Genomic DNA, 14,480 nt, shown 5'->3' on the forward strand with positions numbered 1-14,480 from the left:
TTGAAGTGATTCCACCGAACTTGCAAGATCATCTTTAAATCTTCCTGTCCTGATTCCCCTTCCTACCTGCATTTTCCTTTAAGAATATTCAACAGCTTTTTATTAATTTAATTTTCCTTGGTAGGGTCCAAGTGGTATTTGTCTCTGCTAAATATGTCTGAAGTAGAAGAGGTTTTGCTTTATTTGCCTAGCTGTAGAGTGATGTTCTACCAAAGAACAGGGAATAAAAATCTCCATTGGCAAGTAGGAAACTTTTCTCTAGAAAGCATGGAAGACTACAACCTCACTTTCTGCACATTTTATACTTTCATTTTGGAAAAAAAAAAAACCCCACACAAGCAATTTTAAGGCCAAAGTTTTCAGGCATATTCACTAATACTGTGGTCTTAAAAGAAAAAAACCCCTTCAATTCGGATACCCAAAAATTGAGAAAAACATAAAAAAGTCAGTGGCTGCTTTTGGAAATTTGTCTGCAAGCTTCTAGTAGCTCTAGAGCCCTCCAAACAGGAACCAAATGCAATATTTTCTTCCTGAGCATGTAAACAGAATACTTCAGTGCCTTTACTGCTGCTCATAGCTTTGCCAAGCAGCAGGAAAATGAAATTAACAAGAACTCGTCAGTTTCACGGTGGCCATTCAGTACTATTTGTGGGCAGTAACATTATCATGAATCATGTCACTAAGCACTACAGCTTGGTGAAGCTATGAGGAACTGCAATTATTCAAAGCAAAGGACCCCATTTCTCCTGCAGCAAAAAAAAAAAAAAAAGAGACACTGAGTGAGAGCTAAGAGTACTAGAGGCCCCATCCCGGTAATCCCTTATCAGCACTCACAAGATTCTGGAAAGAAAGAGTATCAGAGCCGCTCCTAACTTGTCTCCCACCCCTCCCCCCAAAAAGGTTACAGAAGTGAAGCTTCAGACTTATTAGCCAGTGTTATCCAGGGACCAGAACAGCAATGTGATAGAAATACCATCAATCTCTCCCGTCCGGCTACCTATTCGGTTTCCTACCAGTGCTCTCAAGGCCGCACTGTGCTGTCTTCACTGCTATTTTCAGAGTAGCAGCCGTGTTAGTCTGTATCCGCAAAAAAAAAAGAAAAAAAAAAAAGGAGTACTTGTGGCAACTTAGAGACTAAAATTTATTTGAGAGTAAGCTTTCGTGAGCAACAGCATGGAAAACTGCATGCATCCGATGAAGTGAGCTGTAGCTCACGAAAGCTTATGCTCAAATAAATTTGTTAGTCTCTAAGGTGCCCCAAGTCCTCCTTCGCTTTTCACTGCTATTGTTATCCATGCTTGGTGTATTCAAGCTCGCTTGAGTAGGCTAGCCCATGCACAATTTCTGCTGTGTAGACATACCCATAATTTGATTTCACTTCTTTCACCGTCTTCTGATATCCCAAATGCTCTTTCATCCTATTTGGTGATTTTCTACCTTCCTCTGTGAAGTGTTTCTTTGCACTTATTTTAAAATGAAAGTGTTTGTTTTGGGCTTGGGTTAATATTCTTTCGAGTGAGAGCAGAAAACTGTAGGAAGAAACTCGTGTGTGTTTCAACTCAATCTTTCCATTAAGGAGTAAGGTTTGCCCTGCCTAAGGAATGAGTAAAGAATTCTGCCTCCAGACATGAAGTTTTCAGGACACTTGCAAAGAACAGTGACTACACAAAGCTTCCAGACCACTACTTCACCTGTGGGAAACAAGGCTCAGCGCACTGCCCCCAACATCCCCAAAGGAATTTTCATAACTAACACTAACACGCAGCTAGCGCAAGCTAATGCCCACATAGTTAGCATTATCTTTTACTTCATTTCACTCCACCTTGGCTGGCAGGGCACTGACCGCAGGGTATATCTACAAAAGCCTCCTTTGCAGGACTGAGGGAAGGACAAGCATGCAAAGCAGCCGCTACAATATTCTGCACGGAGATGCGCTTGATCCAGGTCACCTCTGCATCCAGTAGCAGAGGGCCAATAAGAGCTCAATTATGTGCATCAAGTCACGCACTCTGAGGCATGTGGGGTACTGAACAGTTAAAATGCAATTTAAACAGATGGATATTTAAAAGATAAACAAATGTGGCATAATTATAAAACAGAGCATGGAGTACCACCTAGGGGCCAATGGTAATCAAGATGCATTTTAAGTGACAGGCCCTATTTTTCAGAATGAATGTACGCACACTAAATGTAACTACAGGCAGTTTTGGTAACTGCAAATGACCAACTATATGCGTAACTGCTCATTTGTGCTGTTTCCGCAACTGCATGAGCAATCACAATAAACATGCACGTTACAGCCAGATTCTCAGATCTCATTATGCCCCACGTCAATTAAAAATGGGAAGGGAGGTGATGTAAGTGTCCAGTAAGATGAGAGAAACCATACTTTAGGGAATAAGTAAAAGCTTTATCATCTGCAGACCTTAGGTGCAATGGCAGCAGCCTTAAGAAATGGGGGGTGTCAGAGTGCAAACTGCCTCCTGGAGCTTTGATATGTTGGATGGGTCAAACCCCTACCTTTCCCATTGAAGGCTCTGAAAATCAGCAGGGACAGCTTAAAATTAAAAACTTTAAGCAGCCCACAGTGTAGAGAAGCCAGGGTAATATGATCACTACAAATGAAACCAGAGAGATGTGCTGCTGTGTCCTATACATAACAGATGAACGGCCATACTGGGTCAGACTAAAGGTCCAACTAGCCCAGTATTCTGTCTTCAGACAGTGGCCAATGCCAGGTGCTTCAGGGGGAATGAACAGAACAGTTAATCATCAAGTGATCCATCCCCTGTCCCCTTTCCCAGTTTCTGTCAAAACAGCAGCTAGGACACCATCCCTGCCCATCCTAGCTAACAGCCATTGATGGACCTATCCTCCATGAATTTACCTAGTTCTTTTTTGAACCCTGTTATAGTCTTGGCCTTCACAACATCCTCTGGCAAGGAGTTCCACAAGTTGACTGTGGGCTGTGTGAAGAAATACTTGCTTTTGTTTGTTTTAAACCTGCTACCTATTAATTTCATTTGGTGACTCCTAATTCTTGGGTTAAAAGAAGGAGTAAATAACACTTCCTTATTTACTTTCTCCACATCTGTCATGATTTTATACACCTATCATATTCCCTGCCTTAGTCATCTCTTTTCCAAGCTGAAAAGTTCCAGTCTTATTAATCTCTCCTCATATAAAAGCTGTTCCATACTCCTAATCATTTTTGTGGCCCTTTACTTAACCTTTTCCAACTCCTATATATCTTTTTTGAGATGGGGCGACCACACCTGCATGCAGTATTCAAGATGTGGGCATATCATGGATTTATATAGAGGCAATATGATATTTTCTGTCTTACTACCTATCCCTTTCTTAATGATGCCCAACATTCTGTTCGCTTTTTTGACAGCTGCGGCACACTGAGTGGATGTTTTCAGAGAACTATTCACAATGACTCCACGATCTCTCTCTTTAGTAGTAACCACTAATTTAGACCCCATCATTTTATATGTATATTTGGGATTATGTTTTCCAATGTGCATTACTTTGCATTTAACGACACTGAATTTCATCTGCCATTTTGTTGCCCAGTCACCCAGTTTTGCAAGATCCCTTTATAACTCTTTGCAGTCTGCTTTGGACTTAACTATCTTGAGTAGTTTGGTATCATCTGCAAATTTTGCCACCTCACTGTTCACCCCTTTTTCCAGATCATTTATAAATATGTTGAATAGTACTGGTCCCAGCACAGACCCTTGGGGGACACCACTATTTACCTTTCTCCATTCTGAGAACAGATCATTTATTCCTACCCTTTGTTTCCTATTTTTTAACAGTTACTGATCCATGAGAGGACCTTCCCTCTTTTTCCATGACAGCTAGTTGCAAATAGCAAAATATGTCTGCTGAAGCCCAGCTCTGAGGAAGTTATACATACAACTCTTCGCAGTCTGCTTTGAACTTAACTACCTTGAGTAGGTGGCTTTTACCTATCAGGTAGGCTAACAACGAATTCACATTGCCATCCTTCACCACCCCAATGCCTTATTTTCACCCCTATGCACCAGATGGCTTGTCCCTGAAGTCCTTATATACCTAACACCCTTTCACTATGCATTGTCTACATTTGCTTTTTTCTTAAAATTTTCTACAGTTGGACTACATTGCTGCAGCTCCACAAGTGGTAGCAATAGGGAGAAGTACCAACACAGACAGAGCTCAGATGACCACTGTTTGTTTTTAAACCACGATACTGTATAGGTCTCCTCTGAGCAGGTGTCCAGCCTACACTAAGCTCCCTCCTCCTCAACGCTGAACTGGAGGTGGAGCTGCGGGAAGTTTTAAGAAATAGAGCCAGTGAGTAGATTGACAAGCCGGCATGTCAAGTTGTGTGTAGCTCTGTAGGACATTTCTGCACCCCAGCAGAGTACATAACAGTCCAGGCTGTGGGAATGTGTGAAAGGTGGCCTGCATGCTTGAATGTCACATAAGATGAGTTCAGATCCAACCTCGACTTAATCCAAACCAAAGTTCAAAGGTAAAGCTGGTTAACATTTTTCAAATGAAACTTTGTTAAAAAAAAATTTAAAGAAGGGAAGAAAAGCACTGTACTTTTTGGTTTTCCTTTTAGTCCCTTTTTCAGGGGCAAAATGGACAAAAGAGAAAAGGAAGGTGTGAGGAAGAGGGGGGAAACCCCATACCCCAAGTTTTCAAAACTAAGAACTCAATTTTTTTCAATGTTCTAATCCTGTAAAACAGATTTGAGGGGGAGAGGGAGGGTGTGCAAAAAGACTGAAAATGTCTGCCATTTTCCACTCAGCTCTATCGGGAGGTGCATGTGAGGGCTGAAATAGAAAGTCTTTTTTGGCCAATCTCTTATTTTCAGTTTAGTAGCTCAGTTACGGACAAAAATTTGCATGTGTTTTTTATCTTCTATATTTTTCAATGCACACTGCCCGGAACTTAAATTCACCCGACACCTTCGAGCCAGAAGCAGAAGTAAACATATACAGCAAGGAAAATATACGCAATGTCCAGGGTCAAAGCTGTAGTGGAAAAAACACCCTCCAAACACTTAATGAATGTGAACACACTTCCTAAAATTTAACTAAGTACCCCTTCATCATTCTCCATCTTTGGCCAAAAATAGTGATCTTCTGAGTGTGTTCTTTAAAAGTGATCCAACGGTAGGAAATTGGTGAAAAATCAAAAGGAAACAGTCCTTCTGTAGGGGCTTCCTTCCCTGGCCTGAGTAAGAGCTCAGCATGCAGTCTGACTACAGGATTGCACACTAATTTAGCAGAACACTTTGTTTCTACATATAGGTTTGGTTAGCATGACTGTAGTAGGGATCTAATTACTTTTGCACTTGCAGCATTTGAAAAGAGGTTGTTGTTTCCCCCCAGCCCTAAGTTTATACAATTATACAGTAAAAGCTGCCTACTTATGTAAACTGACACAGCTCAGAATCTGACCCAGTCACACAACTGTGATTTCAGAATAATTCCATTGAAGGTAATGAGCTCATTCTGAACTTACAGAAGCGTAACCAAGATCAGAATCTGACCCAACAGTCATCTTCTGCTTATTTGTATAAGTTTGTTTCAGCAAAAGGGGGTTTCCCTCTGACTTTTTTTTTTTATTTACATACAAATTAATCTAATTTCATACCTTACACTTATTGCTGGGCTATTTCTAGCAGCGCTGTGACATGGGCAGTGTGGACACGCTTTATCACCAGGGGAGAGCGCTCCCTGGCAACAAAAAAAACCCCACCCATCCACTGAATGCATCCGATGAAGTGAGCTGTAGCTCAAGAAAGCTTATGCTCATATAAATTTGTTAGTCTCTAAGGTGCCACAAGTACTCCTTTTCTTTTTACAACAGCAAAGAATCAGAACAGAAAACTTGAAGGAAAAGTTGGATAAGGATAGACATAAACTTGCCCATTGTTACAGCTGTATCCTGTTCATTTTCCTCACACTCCATTCTCACCTCATTAGTACTAACTCCCTTTCCCCCTCTCCTTCGCCTACCCTTGGCTTCATGCTCTTTAGCTCCTCCCTTAACTCTCAACCCCATGCTGGAAAGGACACCTCCCTTCTTTCAAAAAGCAGCCTTCCTTTCATCTGAAAAAGAATCCCTTTTCTGAATCCTGCCATTGAGCTCCATCCTCCTAACCATTTCTGCACCCCATTGTATATGAATTATCTAGAGTATTACTTATGTCTGAGCAATGTGTATGCAGGCCCCGGACACTGTATTATGAGACACTTATCACTTCCATAAAATATAGCTTGTGGTGGGCTGGTATGGGAAATATTGAACCAAAAAACACCTTCTCTCCCCAAAAAGAGTAGAGAGGCAAATGTATTCTCTATGTAACAATTTGTGGTAAAATGTGTTTAAAATATTAGGGCCATTCTTCACCTCCAGGAAGAGAGCAAATTCTGGAATCAGATAGAAAAATGTTTTCACAAAGAGTCAGAAAAACAAATAATAGTTACAAGGAGTCTGGAAAGGTAAATCACCTACTAAATAATGGGACAGTGACTTGTATTATTTATTGCAAGTACATCTTGGGTTGGGGTAGAAAATGAGCTATTAAAGAGGGCAGAATCAGTTTTGGGAAGTAGGGTATAAAACATCACATTTGAAATCATATTAGTTAGGGCAAGTACCTTGATATGTAGATGAGGGTGGGTTTCTTTTAAAGATTACCATTAGGCCTCACTCCACCCTATACCCAACCTTTTGCTTTCGTCACATGAATTATTATCAATCATGTTTATTACAATAGTGCCTCAGAACCAACCAGAAATGCCCCCCATTGTATTAGTAATCTGCTTTGTTCTATTTATTACCCCTTTTACCACTTAAAATCTGCCTTTTATAGCTAATAAAATTTGTTTTGTTTATTATTAAACCCAGTTTCTGTAATTTCTAACGGGGCGGGTGGGGGGGAGAGACAAGAAGTGTGCACAGCTCTCTCCACATTGAGGGAGGGGGTGAATTTCAGAATATATCTTTGGGTCTGTACTCCAAGGGAAGTGGACATCCGAGTGCTAGAGCAAGTCTCTTAAACTGAGTCTTCCCAAAGCTGACCGCAGCTGGGTGTGGCCCTGCCCGTGTGTATTAGAGGAGGTTTTAAGAGCCTGGCTCAGCAAGACACGTTAAAGGGGGCCCATGCTGGCAGAACAGGTAGACTCAGTGGTATCTCAGCACATCAGGTGGCTTCCCAAGGGGTCCAACCTGTCACATATATCTTACTCAAATCCCTCTTAAAATCTACTTCTTCCATCAGGCAGAAAACTGTGCATTAATATCACTATTGCTAATAGTAAGTGGCACCATAGGACAGAGAAAAGAAACTCATTTCAATCCACTATCCTGTATTGTCATCTTTATAGGTGTGGTGTTAATTTTAAGGGTGGGCACTTGTAAGGTACACACATTTAAGTTAACAGGATTTGTCTGACCCCACTATTTTAGAATTCTTTTTACAAAATTAGTTGTTACATTTCCTTAATATCGTTTTACTAAAAACATGCATCAGTAAACGACTACACATTGTCATTCCAAAAGTTTGTTAAAACTTGTTATAGAAATCCTAGGAAAAGCTATGTACTGTTAGAAACTCAGAGTTTATTCCATCCTGACATGAAACTACTGAAAGTATTATAGCTTCACTTAGGCACCTCTCGCACCCACAAAGCTGGGCAATCTCCAGTGCAGCAATATATTTTGGGCTCAATTTGAGGGGTATGTAACAAGAGAAAAAGATCAGAGAAAGGCAATGCCCATTTACTTAAAGAGAAGCACCTACTTCAACTTAATGTCAAAAGGAGCACTCATGCTAATCCCTCCTGTTGAAAGGCTGTGGAGCATTTACATCCACCCAATAGGGAAATGAGCTAGAGTTGTAGAAACCAAAAAAACTCATTCCATAATGAATGGATGAGGAATCCTAAAGATCACATCAGGGTCAACAGCAACCACACTTATGGCAAAAGGCAGCTATCATTAATAAAGTGAAAGTTGTTTTTTAAAGGCAAGCCCTAACAGAACTCCTGAAAAAGGACAGGTGGGATATATTTGAATTTAAGGGCAAGCCTACACTGCAAAATTAAGTTGACTTAAGTTACACCAACATACAGCCACCACAGTAATTAAATCACTTTTGCATGCACCAATGTCCATTGCTTCTGGTGTTGGCAGTGGGCACCCACACCAGGAGCAACTGAACAGATTTAACTGTCTGTATGGTTCATTGTGGAATGGCTTCTGAAAGGCAGCAAACAATTGATGTAAGCAACACAGTGTCTACACTGACACTGTGTCGACCTAATTACACTGACCTAAGCATTACATCCCTCGCAGCAGTGGTGTTATTAAGTCGGTGTAGTGGGAAGTTACGTTGGTTGGAACTACATTTTACTGTAGACGCTTAGAGACTTAAGTTGACATAATCTGCCTAATGTTGACCTAACTCCGTAGTGTAGACCAGGCTGAAATTCAGAGGTATTTGACACATTTACTAGTCACCTGGGCCCAGATCTTCAGGAATGTTCAGCTTACATTTAATTATCTAAATGAACCAGCTGTTTTTGAGAGAGAATATAATTTAGGATTTTGTTTGTAAATGAATTAAGGAGCAAGCAAGTTGCAATCAGGTTCCCTGAAAGGTGTGTCCTTAAGATAGCGCAGATAAGGCTTTAGACTCTGGAGATCTTTGACAGGTACAGAGAAGTTTGCACTGCTGGTGCTGCAGCTGCTCTATGGATAACTAAAACTGTAGACTCCAATACTGTGATAAATTACAGTCAATGCCTTAAGTGCACACTTTGAAAAGTGCTGAGAGAAGTAAAGCATATGAAAATATTGTGTTCTATTAAGAAATCTCAAAGCATTTTTCAAACATTAATAAAACTTCACAACACCCCTGTAAAGCAGATATTATCCCCAATATTACATATAGGGAAAAAATGAAAGGAGCTGAAATGCTGTTGTCTAAAGTCACCCAGAAAGACTATGGCAGAGTTGGGAGGGAAGGGGGGAAAATAATACCTATGGCTTAGTCCTTTGCTTTATACCAAAGCATCATCCTTTTCCATGCCAGCATAACCTAATCTTTCTTCAGAAATGTTAGCTCTCCCTATTGGCTTATAAATCAGCATTGAGGTAAACAGACTGTGGTTTTAGTAGACTTTTTGACAGAAATTGTGACATTTTCCATGTTAAGATACCAAGTCTTCTCATCATAATCAGTTATTTTTAAAACTGGCTATCCTAATTATTTTAAGGAATAGAAATTATTTTATTTGAGCACCACCACTTATTCAAAATCCTGGTTTCTTAGAAAAACCAAGTGGATCATAACAAATCATGCAACTTTTAAAGACTGAAATAATTTGCAAAAATAGGGTATCTGGACAATTCTTCTGAAATTTTCCTTTCTTGAAGAAATTTATCAATTTTCCTACCCTCCCAAAACACAACAGAACAGATATCTAAAAATCCATGTTCACAGGGCAGTAGAAGTTATACTACTTAAATGCCCTCCTATATCAAACAGGAAGATATTAGGAAACTACTATTTTGCTACTGGGAGCTAATCCATTGTATCTGAACACATATTACTTCATATTTTTCTTTTTTATTAGACCTGACTTAAGTTGTGCAATCTGTTTTAACCTCCAACTTTTCAAAAGCATGCTGCCACTGTGCTTATAAATATGTTCACAGCAGAGTGAATAAGTGGGCATCTAACAAAACAGAAGATTTTCTGTACGTATTAGTTTCACTAGTTAGCAGAAGTCCTTTCAGAATCTTTCTACTTTCTGGAACATACCAATGTAACTTTCTCCCTGGATTACATTGGCTTCTGTAGCTACTGTTTTATGAAGTATTACAACTTGTTCTGACTTGCAAAAGAAGTTCCAATTCTCAACAAATATATGTAAAGGGAATGGAAGAGGAGAGATTTTCTACATTTTCAGTATAATATTTGTTATAACGTCAGATTTCAATTTTAGAAACCTATTAATCCAGTTACAATTATTCAAATTAACCACATAACATTCAGACTAGAAAATGTGCATATAGATGAATCAGTCAGATAAACTATCTCACCCTGCAGCACAAATGCATGCTACGTTAAAGAAATTGTTTAATGTATTTAATTGTGGTAGCTCATTTCAAAATGGTGGTGGCCACAGTTTGCAGTGGAAAAGTGATGTGGGATGGCAGCATTTAGAACTTTCCCTGGTGTACCTTTAATATATTCACCAAAGTAACAACAAGAATGAACTGGGGCCCCTATCCTCTCCAGAAAAAGAAAGAGTGGTAGGCGAGACGTATGTGTTTGCTGCCTAGCAATTATTTTAGAACAGAAAAATTGTCCCCCAGTGCCCAACGCTATCACTAGGTCAGCTACACCAGTGGGAGCCCTAGTGTAGACAAGGCTCTGTCAATTGTGACAAGAATAAAAGTGTCAAAAGCTAAGTCTACTCAGATATAGAATTTATATCTATTACCTTCATACAGACAGAAATTGCCCCAGAGATGTTTATATAATCACAAATTGAAGAGCAAGTAGTCTGCAAGAATGTTGAAGTGTGGTTGATACTACAAAAGTAACCCAAGAACTCCAGCATATGAATCTTCTTAATATAGAAGTATTTACCAACAGATAATTGTTACTTTTGAATTAATACTGAACAAGAAAACCACAAATAGTTCTGGTCCTACAGTAAGCCAGAAAACCTTGTCCACACTAGTTTCCAGTAAGTGGATACTGTCGTAACCTGATTAGACTCTTTTAGATAAAATTTGCTCCAAACGGAGTGGAAGCTCCTCAGCACCTTTGCAGAAGACTCCTCACATCAGTGGGCTCTTAAATTTCAGACTACATTATTAAATTAATGATTAAAAGATGTGCATAGTAAAAACTCTAATAATCGGAAACCATGCAAAGGCTGTAGATTGGATTATCCTATTTTGCCCTTTGTATCTCTTTGCAGACTATGTGATTCTTTGCATGAACTGGACACAAAAGCTTTAAGTCTCTATTTCCTATAAATAAATAGGAAGTCAATGCCAGGAATCATGAACAGCCCAATGAAACCTGAATGTGTTTAGAGGGACTAAGCTGTCAAGGAAACAGTTCAGTTTTCACATTTATTTTACAATAAGACTATACTGAATGCATCCGATGAAGTGAGCTGTAGCTCACAAAAGCTTATGCTCAAATAAATTTGTTAGTCTCTAAGGTGCCACAAGTACTCCTTTTCTTTTTACTCCCTACTAGCTGACTGATTTTCAGCTGCATGATTCTGAACACATATAGGTTAAAAGATTGTTGCAAGGCTGGACTGCACATCCAATACACAAACCAAAGTTCACTCATGTACTTCCCAACCCCTTTCTTGGCTAGACTGATTCAAATAGTTTCCCTAAACCAGAGTACCTAATAGCAATGATTAAACACAGAAATATTTAATAGTTCAAAAAGTGAAAGATTGTACATTTTATTTTTTGACAGAAAACTCTGGCTGAGCAACAGTTCAAGAAGAAATTGTGAAATGAAGTAAAAAGCTGTCCAAAACATTACTCTTCTAGTCAGTTTAATGCAAACATTAAATGTCAGAACTAACTGCCAAGTCTACATCTCCTAATTTCCATTGTAAACAGACACATATTGGGGTGCTGAGACCTAGTGCATACTTTAAACAGAATTTGAGATTAGCCGTGGCGCAAAGCCATCAAAATAACTAACAATCCATTAAACATTTTTCACATGTGGCCCACTGAGTCTATAGTAAATTCTGACATTACCACAGTACAAAAAATCTCAGGGCTCTAGAGACTACTTTTTTTACCATGACGTTGGATGTGTTACACTAATCCAGCAAAACTGCTATGTAACCAAGGGGGAATCATGGGGGAGGACGGAATATTATATATCTATGTTTGTAAACCCCATTAGCTATCTAGTAAAGTGAATGGGAATCTACAGATGCAGTGAACAAAAATCTCAACCCATTTCTTCCTCTGCAGCTGCCCCACGCCAGGTCTGCTGGTCCTGCCCTGCGTTTGTAACATGGCAGGTCAGCAGAAGCTCAGACTCAACCTGCACACGCGACCTCCAGCAGCAGGGGATCACGGCCCCGGCGTCTACACAGCTGCGTTACACCAGGGCCATTTTAACGCCCGTTAGGGAAGTCACACGCCGTGTCCCCATCAGACAGCGCTGCGGCCGCGCAGCCCGACACCCCCTCACCCCCCAGCTCCCCGGGGCGCAGCAGCCCGAGCCGCCCACCCCCCGTTTGCACCGCCTGGCCGGGAATGGCCCGGAGACCAGGAATACCGAAGGAACGCCTTGCTGGGTGCACCAAATCGGCCGCAGCTAACGGAGCGGCACCACTTCCCTTCAGTCGGGCGCGGGATACACACAGACGCCTCCAAGCCAACCCCTCCCCATTCACGCCCGGGAACCCCCCGGACTGCAGGGGCGGCGGGATCTAGGGGACCCCCCCACCCCCATCGATAGCCCTAACGCCAGGGAGGGGGCCGGACATACCCGCGTATCGCCGCCTGCCCTAGGGCTGCAGCCCAGTCATGCCGCCCAGGGTAGCCCCGTCGCCATGCCGGCTCCCTCGGGGGCTGCTGCCCGCCTCACCGACACGGCCCCCGCTGCCCCGGCCCTGGGATAGCGCCCCACGGTGGCGGAGACGACCCCCCCACGGTGACAGCTCCGCACGTTACCCCCGCCGGCGCGGCTCACCTCAGGCCGGGGCTGCGCTCCCTCCTCCGCCCCCGCCCTGCGCGACGGAGAGAGCGAGCGCGTCGCGAGCCAGTCCCGGCGCCCTTATCTCATCCTAACGGGAGCCCGAGCCGCCGTCTCGCCCGCCCGCCGGCCCGCGCGCGTGGGTGTCTCAGGCGGGATCACCCTTCCCCTCAGCACCGCCTCCTGCCGCCGCCATCTTGCCTGGCTGGGGGGGCGGCCTCCTTGAGGGGAGCCAGACCAGAGCTCACGCGGGGCCCGCCGGCTGTCGCTGGAGGGCTGCCCTCGGCTCCCCTCCCCGCCGCACGGGGCGAGAGCCGGGTTCAAAGGAGGGAAGCAGCGCCCCCAACCTTCCCTCGCCCCGCGAGGAGTGGCCCCTTCCCCCCACCTCCAGGGCAAGCTGTGCCCCCTGCCGCTCCCCACGGCCTGGGGCCCCCCATCCACATGAGGACACATCTTCTAGCGCAGCGGAACGCAGATCGCAGGGGCTCAGAGAACCAACTTAAGGATCAACAGTACCCAGAAGAGCCACAGTCCTGTGAATTCAAACTAAATGAAACACTAGTACTGCAGACTCAGATTTAAACACCATGAGAGGGGAACTATTTAGTTTTTATATCCATGTATATTACACTTACAATAATAATACTTGGCCAGTCAACTGTATCAACTACAATTGGTTAGTAACACAATAAAACATCCTGAGTGCTAATAATTAAGTCACAGTGTTTTAATATCATATTTTGCAAAGAACAGGAGACCGTAAAGCCAAAGTTCTCAAACTAGGGGGTCATGAGGTTATTATTGGGGGGGGGGGGGGTCACAAGCTGTCAGCCTCCATCCTAAACCCTGTTTTGCCTCCAGCATTTATACTGGTGTTAAATATATAAAAAAGTGTTTTTAATTTATAAGGAGGGGTCGCACTCAGAGGCTTGCTATATGAAAGGGGTCGCCAGTACAAAAGTTTGAGAATCACTGCCTTAAAGAGCTACTTGCAGCTCAGGTACCTCAAAGTCTGAGTATCAGTGGCCTAGCTGATGCAGTGAGAGCCCCTGTCCTGTTACCAGGCCCCTTCAGGGAAGTTTGGGGCTCATCAGTTGTAAAGTCAAGTCTACAGCTATATATAGTTCTCTATATACTGCCCTGCTCCTTGAAGAGTCTACGCCCACTTAGTCTGTGCCTGTGGAAAATACTGGCTAGTTTTTACACATTTCTGGGTTTAAGAGTGCATGGGGCAGGGACCAGGAGAAGGTGATAAGAATCAATCTTAAATTCACCTGAGACTTACTTCACCTTTAAAAGCATCCCACCCTTTCCTCGTCATTCCACTAGCTGCATCATTAGATTAGTAGAACCTTCCTACAGCTGAACACATCAACAATAAAAGCAGAGGCTTCTGGTACCCACAGACCAGATATTAATGGCTCAGGGATAAGTAACCTCCCCTCTGTCTCAGCTCACTTACAAGAGAGGTCAGGACAATTATACCCTGAAATTTCACCCCAGAAAGATACTTTATGTACAGATTTCAGAGTAGCAGCCGTGTCAGTCTGTATTCGCAAAAAGAAAAGGAGTACTTGTGGGACCTTAGAGACTAACCAATTTATTTGAGCATAAGCTTTCGTGAGCTACAGCTCACTTCATCGGATGCATCCACTGAATGCATCCAATGAAGTGAGCTGTAGTTCACGAAAGCTTATGCTCAAAT

General features: G+C 42.4%; 1 protein-coding gene across 2 annotated transcripts in view; it reads right to left on the reverse strand.

Annotated features, from left to right (window-relative positions):
* The window catches only part of DENND4A (DENN domain containing 4A), a 97,732-nt gene extending 84,742 nt beyond the window's left edge, over positions 1 to 12,990 (reverse strand). Inside the window, exon 1 of one of the 2 annotated variants that reach the window (XM_037909908.2) lies at positions 12,773 to 12,990. The gene's annotated coding sequence lies outside the window, so the exon portion shown is untranslated. Of the gene's footprint in view, positions 1 to 12,568; positions 12,705 to 12,772 lie in introns of those variants that run through there. The other variant, XM_037909909.2, reaches the window with a different exon arrangement.
* Between the last annotated feature and the right edge of the window lie 1,490 nt (positions 12,991 to 14,480).

Source organism: Chelonia mydas, chromosome 10 (genome assembly GCF_015237465.2).
Source record: "Chelonia mydas isolate rCheMyd1 chromosome 10, rCheMyd1.pri.v2, whole genome shotgun sequence".
NCBI lineage: Eukaryota > Metazoa > Chordata > Testudines > Cheloniidae > Chelonia > Chelonia mydas.